Raw genomic sequence first — 15,812 nt, forward strand, 5'->3', positions numbered from 1 at the left:
ATTCTCTGGAAGCATCTTTTCCTCACCATCATTCAGCCCCCTCCAAGCCCTGTTTTTCTTCTCTCCCCAAAAGTCAACTTGAGAGCCTCCATCCCAGTTGGGTATATAAATCAGGCTCCACAACCCTGGACAAGCACAGACACAGTCAGACCACCCCAGGCCTGCAGCCACCCAGCCTCTGAGCACAGAGAAGATGCGCCCTGTAGAGCCAGCAAGCCTCCCCGCCCCTAGTCCTTGGTCCTATCCTGAGTCTGTGTGACTTCAGTGTTCTGGGAGGACAGTGTCAGCTCAGCCAATTGTTCAGTATAAAAATTTAAATCAAGGTCTAATGTAAGGGACCTTAGAAATCAAAGGTCATTTTTTAAACTTTGGTGCCAAAGAGCACTGGTGCACAGATTGAGGTGCTGTTGTGGGGGAGAGGAGAGTCGTGCATCTTCCACTGAAGAGGGGAGACGTTCCTCGTGTCACAGGGCACAGACACACACGCCCCTAGAGCAGGCCCATCCACCCGCACTGGGACCCATGCCCCTAACTGAGCCCCCAGCCACTCACCCAGCAAGTGTGTCTTGAGCACCTACTGTGTGCCCTGAGAATACAAGAGGAAGACAAGACAATATATGTGTATGTTTCCATACTAAAGTACACAGATTGTTCTGCCGACTTCCCTTTCCAATTATACTGTATTGCGGATTTCCTTCCACATCATCTAAAACAGCTGCATAAAACCCACTATTTGAATAAACCATTCTTTCTAATCGTTTTTTAAACAATCCCCCACTACAGGGGTCTGTCAGCAGCGGGAGACCTTTGAGAGGTGGGGAGAGGGCAGGCACTGGTAAGGATGGCCTGGCACTTTCCTCTGTGCTGGTGGCCAAGTCACGAGGGGTTCGAGTGCGTGTGTTCCAACAACTCTCCTGGAAGGACAGCAAGGTGGCAGCCCTTGGCCCACCGACAGCAGATTCTTGGATTCTGCAAAATATAATTGTGAAGGCCAATCTGCCAGCGGAGAAATATGCAGTGCATCCACAAGCTAAATATAAATAATATTGATTAGTCTGCCATCTTGAATTATCCATTTCACTTCTGTTTTCCATTAGCATCAATAATCACGAGCTGACTCCCCAGTAGATGGGCCACATTGCACTCCACAGGATGTAGCCAGCCCAGAGTCACGCATCTAAGGAGTCTCAGGCTCTCTTCCAGAACAGTCTGGCATCTTCTAGAAGAGTCCAGCACCTTCCTAGGAACGTTCCTTCCCTTTCATCTATTCCTCACTCCAAGCCCAGTAAACAGTGGGGCTCAAAGACACATCTGAGTCACACACACCCGCCCCCCACTTTTGGAGGCATTCTGCTCTCTTTGGCAGCTGACCTTGGTTCTGGGAAAACAGTGGCACACAGTCCAAGGTTCACTGAAGGGAAGGAAGCTAGCATGGCTGGATGCACAGCCCGACCACGCTCACAGGGCACCACCTCACTGCTGCCAACCCCAGGGGCAGAAGCTGGGCCCACTTCTTCTCTGAGCCAGAAACCACATGGCTTTCCTACGGACCAGCGGGTTCCTCGTCCCTCTGGCAGCACCCCCGCTCCAGGCCCCTGGACACAGAGTGTGCCCATAACACACCTGGGAGGAAGCCCAGGCCTCCTGCAAACCCTCCCACCACCAGGACTCAGCAGGGGTTCGAGCGACAGAAAGGACCAAGGCACGGAAACCCACCAGGCCCCTCACAGCCGGCCCAGCCAGGATGGAGGGCTAACAAGACACAAGGCCCACGTCCACCCCACCCCAGCCAGCTGTCAGAACCCCCACAAACAGTGACTGAAAACATACAGTGAGTACAGGAGCAGCCTACACGCGCTGGGGGAAAACAGGGTCCCTGCTTTCAAAGCCTTTACACTCTGATACAGGAGACGGGTGTGCAAACACCTAGAAGGATCTATCTATCAGTTTTCATTCTTCCTTAGGAGTGCTAATTACCGCTCCCAGAAAGTGCTGCGAAAGACAGGGTGCTGTCAGGCCTGGAAGAAGCCATGAGGAGGGGCCTCCGAGGACAGCTTCTCATGTCCTTTGTGTGAGGTGTGCAAGTAAGTTCCAAATGCCCACCCGCCTTAGATCCGGCCACAGGTGCAGCTCTGCCCCAGGTTTGTGGAAGGATCTAGGACCTCCCCATTTGTCTTCACCATCTACCCATACCCACTGGCCAACTACTCCCAAGATTCTCTAGGAGAAATGCAGGTCACCCCCAGCCTCAGCATCCCACTGCCCACTCCACATACAGAAGGACGTCATGAGGAGACACCAGGGCTCCTGGTTCCTCAAGAAAACACCTGCCCTTAAACCAGGGGTTCATGAATTGGCCAAAAACACAATGCCAGAGTCTGAGATCACACCCCATCCATGGAATAGTGAGACTGGCATGAAGTTGGGGAATTGGCTCCAGTTGGGGAATGAGCGAGGACCAGCTGTGGGAGAAGGGGAGAGATAGGCCTCCTATGGAGGTGCAGCGGGTTTTCTGCTCTCGGCGGGGCTCAAAGGAAGGAAACCAGAGCTCTGGCCAAAAATGGGGGCCCTCTGGGGTCCCCACTGTCCATCCTTGGCCACATGGTCCAGCACTAAGGCCTTCACCTGTCACTACTGTCCCCAAAAACTGGAATTTACTGCCCAGAGTCAGTCCCTGCCTCCACCGTCACTTGCTGAGTGCCCCCACATGGCCCAAGTTGGCTCCTGCCTTTCTGGGGAAAGAGAACAGCTTCACCCTGCAATAAGCAGGGAGCAGACACCCCACAAGTCACTGAGGCCTCAAGGCCCCCAACACAAAAATAGCCAGACACCCATGCGAGAAAAGTAGCCAGACCCCACGGCAGGTGGTGACAAGGCAGTTGGTGGCCCGCAGCCTGGTCTCTTCACTTTTTAGCTGATGTTTTAGCAACAAAGGCAGAGCTTGGACCATGGGTACCCTGGGGGCTCCCTTCGGAGCCCAGCAGATAGCAGAATGCGCCTCTACCTGTTCCGAGGGCTCCGCTCTCTGACTAGAAAGAAGTCTGGCCAGGAGGAATCTCGGTCTGGCTTCTTTCTCCCCCAAGGCCCCCCGCAGAAACTCACATCCCATAGCATGGCATGGGCACATGCTCTGCAGCCGACAGGTGTAGGGGCTCCGCAGGTTGTGCTGTCCTTACACGTATAGCCAGGTACAGGTAAGTGCTCCTTGAAGCAGCCAGGGAATAAGGCATGTGCGTGCGTGCACACACACACACACACACACACACACACACACACACACCCCTCACTGTTAAGGACCTGGAATGATGTCTTCTCTGTTCTCCCGGCTATAATTATTTTAGCGTGGGAGACAAATTCTGTCTCCAGTATCTCAGAAGTGCTACATTAGAATATTATATTCTATGGTCCTGCAAAATCTCTACAGTAGCTCTTTCCCTCCATGCCGGAGCACAGACAGGCTCCTCAGATGGGTGGACACACCGTGGAGGCCCTGCACCAAGGGTTTAATGCCTGCTCCGAGCCACTACACTTAGAGCAAAAGAGCCAGGAACCACGCATGTGGGTAACCATGGCAACTTCAGGGAAGTTTAAAAAAATAAGTTTGTGAGTTGCTGGTTGTTATTTGGTGCTTGGGTTCTTTCCTTCTTTTTTAAGATAACAAGGTCCCTGAATAACACTTTTATGAGTTTTTCAGGTACAGCATCCAAAGTAGCGGCTGCCTCCAGACTTCTAATTACCTTCAAATGGGGCGGCGCATCTCGTCCAAGCACCACTGTCACATATCCAGGTTCTGTCCTTGGGTGGCTGTTCTGCGTGGGGTGACCTTGAGTCAGTGCACCTCCCACACGTGTCTCCATGCCTCCCCCTCTTCAGGAGTCCCGAGACTGTCAATCCATACCCCTGGGGATCACAACCAAGTCCCACGACACCACTCACACATCTCCCAATTTAGGGAGAGGGTCAGGTGATCCCCTACAAGAACCTAATCTCTACATGCAGAGCTGTGCACACACTCACACACATGCATGCACAAAGAGCCACCATGAGTCGTGTAAACTACATTCCCCCACAAAACAACATCCCACCTAAACTCGGAAATGCCCAGGTGGCCTCCACGGAGGCAAATGGGAGCCACACCCCTGACACTGACCCTTTTCCGTGAAGGCAGCAGGAACAGGCTCTCAATGCTGAGGGACATGCTCACGTGTTGATGGGGCACACATGCCACACACATAGCCATTGGTTCAGTGGCCCTGGCTGTGCCAGCAGTTAAGTCACCATGGCAGGAAGCACACTCCTCCAGGCCCGATGCCCCGATTGTCTGCAAAGCACCTCCGGGCAGAACAATGGTGGGGCCCCGCCTACCCTGCTGCCCACTGTGCCAACGCATCTATTAGGGTCGGAGTCAGGAGTGTCGAGGAGCGCTTGAGGGCCACGCACTGTTCCATGTCACAGCTGTGGCGCCAAAGGGCTGGGCAGATGGCTGTGAAAAAAGGAATATTTTTTTTTTAAAGCAGAAAAATCCTAAATGGCCCTTTCAGCCTTTCAGCGCACATAATTGTAGTATCCGAGTTAATGAAAGGCCTGGCGTGCTGGCTGGCTGAATACCCCTAACGCCGCAGCCCGCAGCACACGTGGAGTGGCTCCACTGCCACCAGGGAAAGCAGACCACAGTGGGGAGGTGGGAGGGGGTGGGGAAGGAGGTGGGGAAACGCAGGAAATAAAGAGCGTTTCCAAGAATGACAAGGCTCCCACACGGGATCACATCATCAATTAGCCAGTAGGAGGGCTGGGGAGTGCTTGGCATCTCATTTCCACAAAGACAAAGTTTCCTTGAGGAAACTGCCAGAGTCTCCAAGGCACTGAAGTCAGACACAGAACAAATGAAGAGGGACGATGGCCGGGCTTGGCTGTCGCTCAGACACCCGCCCCAGGCAGCCTGGCAGAGGGTTGTGTGGGTTTAGAGACACAAGTGGAGCCTGCGCGTGTCCAGGAGATGAGCACACACAACACACATGTGCATGCACACATACATCATGCACACGCATGCCTACATGCACACGTGTGCACACACGCACACATATCCATGTGCACGCACACTCTATTAGCAGGTTAGGGTCCACCATTCTGACCCACAAACATTCCAGTTTGTGGCTCTCTCGCCTGCCAGGTACTAAGGAGATAACACACAGATGTGTTATTCAGAACTTCTGCAGAAGACCCTGCAGCACATCCCCCATCTGTGAGGAGACCCTGGGGTCTTCAGCCCTGGCCTCGGATGGAGCTCAGAGTATGTCAGATCCTTCAACAGTCCATTCTGGAGCCTTCAAACCCACACCCAAGGGGCTCCCGCCCTAAAGGCCCCAGGAAGCAGCCTAGCTCGGCCATCTAAGTGGAGGTGACTGATTTATTCTGACCGTCCTGCCTCTTAACGACATGCTCTCCTCCAGCCATGCAAGGCTTTAATTGTCCATCCAGCAGGGCAGGGAGGAACCGTAAATCTTTCCTCCCAGCTGCTCAGAGCTCAGCACTGCTTGACCTGCCGTTGCCAGCCCCTCGCTTGCATCCCCCTGGAGCAGTCTGCTGGCTTTGAAGGTGGAAGAGGGGAGTGGGAAAGCGGGAGCAGAAGCAGGAGAAAGAGGCTGGTGGGCTCAGGGAGGGGGATAGAGGGATGGTGCATGGCCATGTGCTCAGTCTGCTCCTAACCCGGGGCACTGCAGAGGAGTCCTCACTGCAGCTTAAAGGGGAGGCGGCGGGAAGGTAGTGTGCACAGGGTGCCCTGGGCTACACCCTCCCGGGCCAGTGTCTACACACCTGCCTCACCGGGCCCAGCTCTCAAGCAGCCTGACTCATATGAAGTGGGCCAGACCCCGGGGGAGTCTCAGCATTCCCTTGCTTTGCTGAAAAACAGCACAGCCCTGAAAGGAACCCACTGGGGAGGAAATACTATCCTCCATCCAACCCTCACTGTGTGTGACTGGTCCCGGCTGGGGGCACAGGGACCTCTCTGTAAGAGATGGTGGGGGGTAGGCCACAGGCACATAGAAAGTCAGCCTCAGGCTCCAAAGCAGGCTTCCTTTCCCCTCCAAAAGACTTAATATTTTCTGTAATTTTAGTCTATATTAATGCATTTCAAAGTGGTGAACATTATGGTTATGATTACCTAAAGACTTCCTTTATAGCCCTCATTTTCTAGCGTTCATTACTTTCTGAAAAATTATCCTTGGGGGCGGAAGTTTTCCAAGTCTGGTCTTGTGAGTTTTCTTCTTAGGATCTGAGCAAAACATACTATTGTGTCCATGACGGGAAGGGGGGCAGATGGCTTAGCTCTCCCTAAGTCAGTCTCCGTGGTGACTTCTGACAAGGAAAGAATAACGTCCTTGTGGGGAGGGGCAGGACTGCGAGCTGCACTTTAACATGTCAGCACTGATATCTATGACCTGGTTTTGGTTTTGCCCATCTGTTCTGTCCAGACAGTGCAACTTCTGAAATGGGATTTCCATCTACATGGGGGAAAGCACCCATGCACCATTCATTTTACAAGCTTAAGCACAGACAAGTCAGGACTGCAAGTGCTAATCACTGCAATACTGTCAATGCATGGATACAGCTGGACACTTATTTTCCAACACAAAGGCAACCTTGGGGAGAGAGCCCAGTCATGGCCAAGGGGTGCTGGAAGGGTCAAAAGAATGCAGATTCTGTGTGCATTCTTCTCAACTGTCCTAGGAGAGATCTATGAGAAAAAAAAAAGGACATGCTGGTAAGCTGCCTTTTGTCCTGTTGTAAAGTTGTCCCAGACACCAATCCCAGGGCTTTCGAGGTTAGGATAAGGGCAGTGGGGTCCCCCATCAAACAAAGGTTATCCTCTGGCTTCTGTATCCCTCCCTTTGGTCATCAGTTAAAGGTTCACAGCTGACAACATATCAAAAAGACTTCTGGTATGATAATGCTCAATACAGCGTTGGCTGTCTAGGAGTGTTGATTATAATATTACACCACTGAAAACAATAATTCTCATCTTAAATTCCTCCAGCACTTCTCTTTTCTGCGAACATTTCAAAATAGTTGACTAATGTACTCATAGACAGCACCCCTAAGAGGTAGGCAGCAGGCACTATCAGTCCCATTACAAGCAGCCTGGGGGACACAGCGGGGAAGTCGGTGAATCACGGCCCCCACCCCCGGTCTGTGAGAAGCCTGGGTAAGAAGGCCCTTGGGCCCTAGTTCCACTTCGCCTGTCCCTGCAGCGGGGGCCCCAGCTGTGCCTAATGGCATCACAGTGGTCCCTTCAATGAGGGAGAGTCAATATTCCAGAAAGGCATGCACACTTTATGTTTATTTCTAATGGGTTTTGCAAAACTGGGTTTCGGTTTGTCACACATTGAGCCCTGAGAACCAAAAACATCTCCCTGCTGAAGGCAGGGGTGGGATAGAACCACTGAGTCTGAAAGTGCCACGGTGGCGATCTACAGGTTCAGAGGAGTCTGGGAGGAGAGGGGACGTCACGATTCTTCTCTTCCTCCTCCTCATGGAAAATCCAGCTGGCACTGACCTAGGGCCCCGACCTCTTAGAATCCAAAGCCACTCCTGCAAAAGCAAAGTGCCCAGCACTCCCCCCTCCTTCTGTGTCCTTTGACATTCTGCCAGGAGTGGAGGCATGGGGAGGGCGTGATGGCGCATCAATGGGGCACACCACGAGCAGGCAGAAGCCCCTCCACTCTCCAGATGTCCTGGACAAGGCGACCCCTGGGTCCACAGCCCCACAGACAGGACCTCACTCACATCTTTCTGCCTGGCCGTGGTGTTCCTGAGAACATGAGCTTCCAGGTTCCTCCTGGGGGCCCTCCTAGGCCCCCGAGCAAGTAAAGACCTCCTCACCTATACAGAAATGCTGAGACTTGTTTCCATCTTGGCACCTGCGACTCTATCTGGAACCATTTTAAAACAGCATCATCTCCTTGTGGCCACAGGAAACAGTGCAGAATCCATTTCCTTAACTCTGACGAGATGCTCATTCCTCCACCAGGCAGATGACACCGAGGAAGGTTCATGCTCACCACCAGTTGCTGTGCGCCTACTATGTGCCAGCTCCTTTACATGTGTGTATCGCCCTCTTCGCAGCTGAGTAAACAAGAGTTCAAGAGCTTGCCCGCAGGCCACAGGGTTGGGAAATCTGCGTGCCCTCCCCCACTGCATGCTGCAGTCAGCCCCACCACTCAGGAAGTCAGAGCCTGGCCTCACACCTCACGTCCCCTGCACACAGACTCCCTCTGTATCTCAGGCATGTGCCAGAACTGCTCCCTGCTCCCCTAATGGGCTTGGGGTCTCGAGTAAGGTAATCAGCTCACAGCTTTGTCCAGAAGTTACATTCCATTTAAATGTGCATCTAAATGTGTGTGTCCCAGGGGTGAAGGCTGGTTCTTACAAGAATCAGCTGACAGGAGGAACGGCCACGATGTACAATCTCAGGGAAGCCAGCACCCGTTAACAAGGAAACTAACTGAGTGAAGATTCAGACTAGACCTCCACGGAGAAGAGAGGATGGGAGGGCAAGTCAGGAAAGGGTGGGGCCCAACAGGAAACTGTGTGCAGACCCAGCCTGAAGCATCATTCTGATTTTCCTTTTTCTTCTAGGATCTCAAGGTGATGGGAAACATAGGGAAACCACGGTGTGTGCGGTGATTTCACTGAAGTAGTAAAAATTCATCTTAACACCTCTTGATGAAAACAGAAGGTTAAAAAGCCCTGCTTGCTATTGCCAAAAGAAAGAGGTGTGGGCGTGGGGGAGAAGTCACCAGCAGGAGATTTGATTTCAGGGGGCCCAGAGGCTCTTATGTACAGACTCTGGAGCATTGCCCTGCACCCAATCCTTAAAAGTTCCAGAAAAATTAGGAACTATTTTCTTTTTAATCCTGTAGAGAAACCTCTCATTTAGATTCAGGAAGGATTTGAACTGTCAAAGTTTAGTGAGAAATTATTTCTAAATGTGCCTAGGTGTTTGTGCCTCTAAATCTTTCTCCAAGTTATACCCACCTTTTTAATACAAGTAAACTTTATGTTCTTTGGCTTCAACAGAGCTTCTCATTTTTACATAAAAAGTCTTCATTGCTGAGAACAATGTGCTTCTCTGTGTTCTCATTATCCTTGCCTAAAAGAAAACCACCCTGAGATGTGACGCCCAGCCTGGTGCCCAAAGACGCAAATTTCAAGGGTGCAGGGGAAGTACCCAGACTCTGGAAGGCCACCTTTCCTGCCATCACCATCCCTCAGTTTCATTTGGTGTCACAGACAAGGAGAACTGATGAGCAGAGCTGCAACGTTCTACCTATTCCCAGATAGAGCTCTGAATGGTCCCTAGGTTTCTGCAGTGCATGCCAGCGCAGCTGTAATGGCAGCCCTGTGACAGAGGATCTTTTTGGTGGGCTTGGGTTACTTTTTTGCTTGTTTGATTTGGCGGAGGGAGATATTTTTTGACATAAGACAAGATGCCTTGGAGAAATAGAGGCACATGGGAGTCTCTTCTCTTCCATACAAAAAACACGTGTTACAATTTCACCTGGCCCTCCAAAAGGAACTTGATGAAACTGTGCAGGGTCCGGCTGGTAGCAAGTGTCTGTCCCCAGGCAGTTTCCTCACCCGCAAGTAGGACTGTTTTCTTGAAGGGCCAAAAGAGACATACATGACCACCTGCCTCTCATCCTGGTTTCCAGCCACAGTCCAGGGCTATGAGAGACCAGAAGGGTTGGCCCACTTCCCTGAGCATCAGCTGAGACCTGGCACACAGAGTTGATGACCAAGAGTAGGTCTGAGAGGGAGCTGGCATGGCTAGATACAGGGCAGTTCTTCACGCATGCCTCTGCTCTTCTAGAATCTTGGGAGGAATCTCTCGGGACAGCCATTAACCAAAGCAATCTGTGGTAAAATTCTGCTCAAAACATGTATACTCTCCCTCCTTCTTTTTTCTGCTGGAAATTCACTCTGACTTTAAACAAATTAAGCCTTCCAAAAAACTTGCAACTAGGACTGCTTTGTTCTAGGTCCTCAGAGGAAACCACAGACTCTGAAGACCCCACCCCATCCAACACAAACTGATGCCAACGAGTTACAACCCACTTCCCGGGTGGAATTAGTAGGACCCAGCCCAGAGCTACACAGAATAGGTAGAGACTAGATCCAGAGGAGAGGTCCCTGTCACACAGTGAGGGTATCTTTAGGCCCCAGAATTTAAAATGAAATTGGCAGTCCTTTCCCAGGCCCCGAGGGCCCTGCTGGCTGGCCAATGCTCACGTGGTTCCCCTGGCTCCTGAGCCAGAGCGTTCAGTTCTGCTTCACCTGGACTCTGGCAGCACTTTCCAAAATGCAATTCATATACTGTGAGCTTTCCCCAAGCTACTAAAGGAAACACTTTCAAATGAAGTAACAGATTTTTATGCTCTTTATTATCTCAAGTCACCTTCTAAGGCATGTTTTGGTGTCAGCTCATGTGTTGGAGAAACTGCGACAGCAAACTAATTTACTAAGTGCATTGCACTTAAAAACATGCATTTTATAAATCAAACCAGTCTGCCACAAGGTATTTCTTTAAGCAAGGATACTCATTTTTCTGTCTGTAATCCTCCACAAAAAAAAAGACCTCACTGTGTACTCAATTACTACCCATCCAACTAGTAGATGAGAGCTGTCCTCAACTCTCATATGTAATTCAAAGAGAAAGTCACATACCAAGTGTCCATACCACTCAGAAAGTATAGGGAGAAAAAAAGACATGAAAGGGGAGGAGAGAGACACACACACAGACAGACAGTGAGAGAGAGAGAGAGAGAGAGAGATGGAACCAGAATGTTATAAATAAACAGGAGACAGTGATGGCTCGGAGAGAAAACCTACTTCAGAGAGGCAGCAAAAAATAAGATGTTTAGGCTGTCTGAATGTTTCACGAACCTGTGAAAATAAGTGCTGCTTTATAAAAGAATGTGGGGAGATATTGCAGCTAATCAAAAAGATGCAGGTGCAAATGGGATGTGTTTATAAAGCCAGTATCTCGTGCAGAAGAAAGGCCTGCTGCAGGTGGGGATTTAGGGAAAGACAGGTGCCCACGGAGGAGCATAGCATCTCTGCTCAAGGGAGGAAGTTTCAGGATGGTTTTTCCCCTTCACTTGTTTAAAAACAAAAAATTCCTCACCAAATGTCAGCTGCGAGTCAGGTTCCATTTGTCTTTATAACAAACTATCAAGCAGGAGTGTGGAAATAAACACAGAGAGACAACCAACCAAAAACTGCAGGCACACGGATGGGCTGGAGGAGGTAAACCCCACACTACAACCGCTGAAAAATAACATTTCAATTTCATGTTCACTGTTGCTCCATGCTCAGAGATGTTTCCCCCTGCGTGACTCCTCCAGGCCCCTTATACTGCCCCCCACAAACACACCACCATTCTGACACTTCTGGGTGGGATAGCAGCTCCCTTCACTTGTACATTCCTTCACTCCTAATTCCACAAGCATGCATCAAATAACACTGCGTGTACAGGAGGAGATGGGGATAAATCAACCAGCATCTCTGCCCTTAGGAGCAAGGTGCCTCCAACTTCTACACATCACAGAACGAACGGGTCTCGGACCATGGTTGAATGGGGGTGGGGGGATACTGTAAAGAAGACTGTAGGGTAGAGGCAGCAAGGATCCAGAACCAGGGATGGCATTTTCTATGGCCAATACCAGGCCTAGTTCATTCCCCAATACTAAAGAACTCCATAATTTCTCTCCATTTCTCTGATGCTATTTCTTTGAGCCATTGGTAATGCTCAAAGTTTAGTAAGTGGCAGGAACATAACATAAGGTCCACTCTGGAATAGTACCCAGGAGTCCTCCCACCTGCCTCCTTCTTAAATCTGCCTCTTTGCTGGCCTCGGGCTAACCCTTCCCCCCAGCAGGGTGAGGTGAGCCACAGCAGCGCCCCCAGCGGCCCCAGGACAATGTCAAAGGCGAGAGTGGGCCAGGGCAGGCTGCGCGCCCTGGCCCTGTCCTTGGTGCTGCCGCCAGCTGCATCCCCTGTGGCAGGGGGCCTACCAGGACGCAGCCTTCCCTCCAGCCCAGCCTCTGGTCCCTGCGGAAGGGCCATGAATACACCCGGATCAGCTGCAACTCCTATCCCAGGGCACTGGACCAGAGGCATTTGCAGTGAAGGCCCAGCATAGTCAGAGCCTGGCCTGCAGGGACTTTCCTGGACTCCAGCTTCTCCAGGTGACCTGAGGCTACCCGAGGCCCAAGTGTGGACACAGGTCTCTCTAAAGCTCAGGCCCCTGGAGGGGGGAATCAGAGCAATCATTCAAGTCCTCTTTTAATGGAGGAGGGAATTGCTCTTGGAAATAGGCAACTTGTGCCAGAAAACCCCAGCAGCTCCAAGACAAACAGCCCACATGCCCCTGGCAAACCCTCCCCTTCGCTGGCAGCTGTCTCACCAGGCCCAGTGTACCACCACTCAGCTCTGCCTCTGCTCCCTAACCCCTCAGAGTTTCCCACCTCACTCTCCAGTTTTCTCCTCACTCTCTGCTCTACCCTCTCAGAAGCTCCCAGTTGGGAAATGAGGGGTTAAACGTTGCTTTCAGGAGTGTGCCAGCGAGCCCCGAGCCCCATGCCCATTCAGGGAGGCCTCCAATCTCGGGGGAGGGTCAAGGCCTCCATCCTCAGCGCAGAGGGGAGCTCTGAGCCCGAAGGTGGAGGCAGGGACCGAGGGGGCCCGCCAGGCTGGCTCTCAGAAGGCGCCCGGCCGCCCCCTTCTGCCGCCCCCCAAAACCCCCCGGTGCCAGCGCTCTTGCGGTCTGAGGGAGGCCCACACCTGCCCGCATGCCGCTTTCATCAGGCGGCGCTTTCACTGCAACTTTTCTCCCTCTCTCCCTTCACAATTTTCGCTCACCTGGAGGGTCTGGTTTTAATTGGTGTAATATCCCCGTTAACAACGCAGCCTAATTAAGACATCCGCCCAATTCCGCGATGCACACTTAATGAACAGGTTCTGTCGCAGTGTTTATACTTTTATTATTTGCAGACCAGTAAAACCAAAGCCGGTTTCTGCCTTAAAGACCTCATACGGGCGACCCCACTCTATTAGCTTCGTACCTGCTCGGTGCTAAGTGCCCTGGGCTTCCTAGTGTGCGCCCAGGGCGTCCCAGCGCCGAGCGGGTGTTTCAGCAGGAAATTAGCCGCCGGGCGCGCGGGAAAAGCGACTTCACCTCCAGCTGGGGTGGAGGGCTGGGTCCCTCTGTCCCTGTCCTTTTCTTCCACCGCGGGATGTCTCATGCGTCAGCATGAGCAGAACCGCGGGTGTTCTTTTTAAAGTGACCATTAAAAAATAAATCTAGTCCCTCCCCAAAGCTGGAGAGCTTCGCCAGGAAGGAGTTTCTCCTCATCCCCCTGGACCCCGTGCCGCTGGCGGGGCTGCAGTCCTGGACTCCAAGGAACATCCCTCCTGCCCCACGTAAGACCCCGCATCCTGGCGCCGCTCTGGAATGGGATGGGGTCCCCTTGTCCCTCCACGCCCGGGGCCGCATCCTCGTCCCCGCGCGTACTGTAAGAGGGCCCCCTGCGGGGATGCGGGGATGCACGCCTGGGGAGGCTCCGCACCGAGGGAGGCTGCGACCTACGGCCTCGTGCCACCCCTAGGTTCCTCGAGAGACAGCCCTCCCGAGGGGGCGACCCCCGGACGCCCCCCGGCGAGTCTCGCCGCCTCCGGGGCCTCTGGGGCCTCCGGGGCAGAAAGTTTGGGCCGGGTGTGCCCAGCCGCCTTGGCGCCAGCTTCCCCAGCCGCGCTGCGCCGGTCCCTGGGGGCGGCCGAGACTCGGAGAAGCAGCCTGGGTTCACGCCCGAGCCTCCCTAATGCAGCTCCCGAGACTTTGCGGGGAGCGCCCTCAGTCCGCCCCCTGTTGGGCCCTGCGCGCGGCTCGACCCCTGCCGCTTTACACTCGCGCACAGCGCTGCGCTGAGGGCCCGGGGCCTCTCTAGAAGACCGTGGGAGACCCTTCCTCCCCCAAACTCCTTTGGGTCATCAACTCCTCTAGTGAACCATTCTCCTCGAGGACCCAGGCAGGGGTCCCGGGGACTGGGTGCCTAGCGGGAAGCGCATGCATCCCGTGGAGATCGCTGACCGTCCCCCCACTCCCACCTGCGCGAGCTCCAGCCGCGTACCCGGACGCACCCCGCAGGGCCGGGATCTCCTCGCGCTCGGCCTCCCCCCGCCAGGGAGTTCCCCGCGCCGGGCATTGTGCCGCCGCCGCCGCCACCACCGCCGCCGCCGCCGCCGCCAAGCAGTGCGCGGGACTCCCCGGCGTCTCCATGGAGCCGACCCCGGAGCCTTCCCATTCACAAAACCGCCCCTCCGGCCGTAGGCTGGACCACGTGCCCCGACCCGAGCCCAGGAGGGACACGGAGAGCCCCGACCTCGAGGGCGCCACCCCTCCCCGCGCGTCCTCGGGTCGGTCCCTGGCCGCGCTCTGCAGCCCCGCGCCCCCGCCAGCCCCGCCTCCCCCTGCGGGGTCCTGTGCGCCCCTCCCTGGGACGTGCCCACCCCCACCCCGCTCAACACGAATGTAATGACCGCCGCAGGGCGAAGCGCTGGCGGCGAGGACCCAGCTACTCACGGGCTCAGCGCTCCCCGCGGCAGGTGACAGGGGCCCAGCGGCCATGCCCCGGCTGCATCCCGGCCGCCGAGCTGGCAGCGGCGTCCCGGGGCCGCGCGGGCACCGGCGAGCCGGCGGCGAGGAGCGCACGGGGCCTGGCTCGGCGGCGGCTGCGATCGCGTCTCCTCTGACCACGCGAGCGGCTGGGGGCCGGGGCCGGGGCCGCTGACCGAGGAGGCTCCGCCGGCTCCGGAGCAGCCCCGCAGCTAGCTCCTCACTCGCTCTTCCCTCGCCGCCTTCTCTCTCTCTCTCTCTCTCTCTCTCTTCCTCTCTCTCTCCCTCTCCCTCTCTCTCCCTCTCCCTCTCTCTCCTCTCTCTCTCTCTCTCTCTCCCTCTCTCTCTCTCCCTCTCTCTTCCTCTCTCTCTCCCTCTCTCTCTCTCCCGCTCTCTCTCCCTCTCGCCTCTCTCCTCCCCCTTTCTCTCTCCCCGGCCCCTCTCGCTCGCTCGGCTGGAGAGAGGAGACAGCAGGAACACGCGGCGGTGGCGGCTGCCCAGGCGGAGCGCGGCAGCGCGCGGTGAGGGAGGGGGCTCGGGCAGCCGCTCGACCGGGAAGGGCGGCGGGGCGGGGAGGGCCGCGGCGGAGACAGCGCAGGCCGGACGCACCCTTGCGGCCCGAAACGCGGGCCAGGAGAGCCTGCACGAGAGAGGTGGGCGAGGCGCGGAGGACCCCCAGAGCTGCCCGGTTTCCCGCGAGCGCCGCCCTCCGGTCCCGGTCCCCGTCTCCCCTCCCTCCCTCCGGCGATCCTGAGGCCGGGCAGCCCCAATCAGGACCCTTACCCTCCTGCCACCCTGGCCCTGGCCCTGGCCCAGAAAGGACAACACTGGGGATCCCCATAAATAGGACTCGGTCAGCAGAGGTGAATGCCCCCCAACCTCTGCCGCCGGTCTGCACTGCCTGACCTCCTCTTCCAGTTTGACACACACACACACACACACACACACACACACACACACACACACACACACACACACACACCACCCCTTACTGGGGCTTGAAATTCGGTGTCTTGCCTTCCCAGGAATCCGAGAGTGAGTGACCAGCCACACAGAGTCACCATTGGGGTGTTTGTCCAGACTGACCAACCAAACCAATTCAAACATTTCCACCTTGGCTGGGGAAGAGGGGCTGTCA

The 15,812-nt window shown here is 54.7% G+C and overlaps 1 protein-coding gene across 9 annotated transcripts in view; it reads right to left on the reverse strand.

The window, feature by feature from the left end:
• RBFOX3 (RNA binding fox-1 homolog 3) overlaps nucleotides 1-15,812 on the reverse strand; it is a 499,416-nt gene that overhangs the window by 436,088 nt on the left and 47,516 nt on the right. Inside the window, exon 1 of one of the 9 annotated variants that reach the window (XM_059998381.1) lies at nucleotides 14,642-15,054. The exons of 1 other annotated variant lie outside the window; for it this stretch is intronic. The gene's annotated coding sequence lies outside the window, so the exon portion shown is untranslated. Of the gene's footprint in view, nucleotides 1-3,102; nucleotides 3,122-14,166; nucleotides 14,186-14,641; nucleotides 15,072-15,812 lie in introns of those variants that run through there. 7 more of the 9 variants (XM_059998379.1, XM_059998372.1, XM_059998373.1 and 4 more) reach the window with 7 other exon arrangements.

Source organism: Delphinus delphis, chromosome 19 (genome assembly GCF_949987515.2).
Source record: "Delphinus delphis chromosome 19, mDelDel1.2, whole genome shotgun sequence".
In the NCBI taxonomy this organism is placed as follows: Eukaryota; Metazoa; Chordata; class Mammalia; order Artiodactyla; family Delphinidae; genus Delphinus; species Delphinus delphis.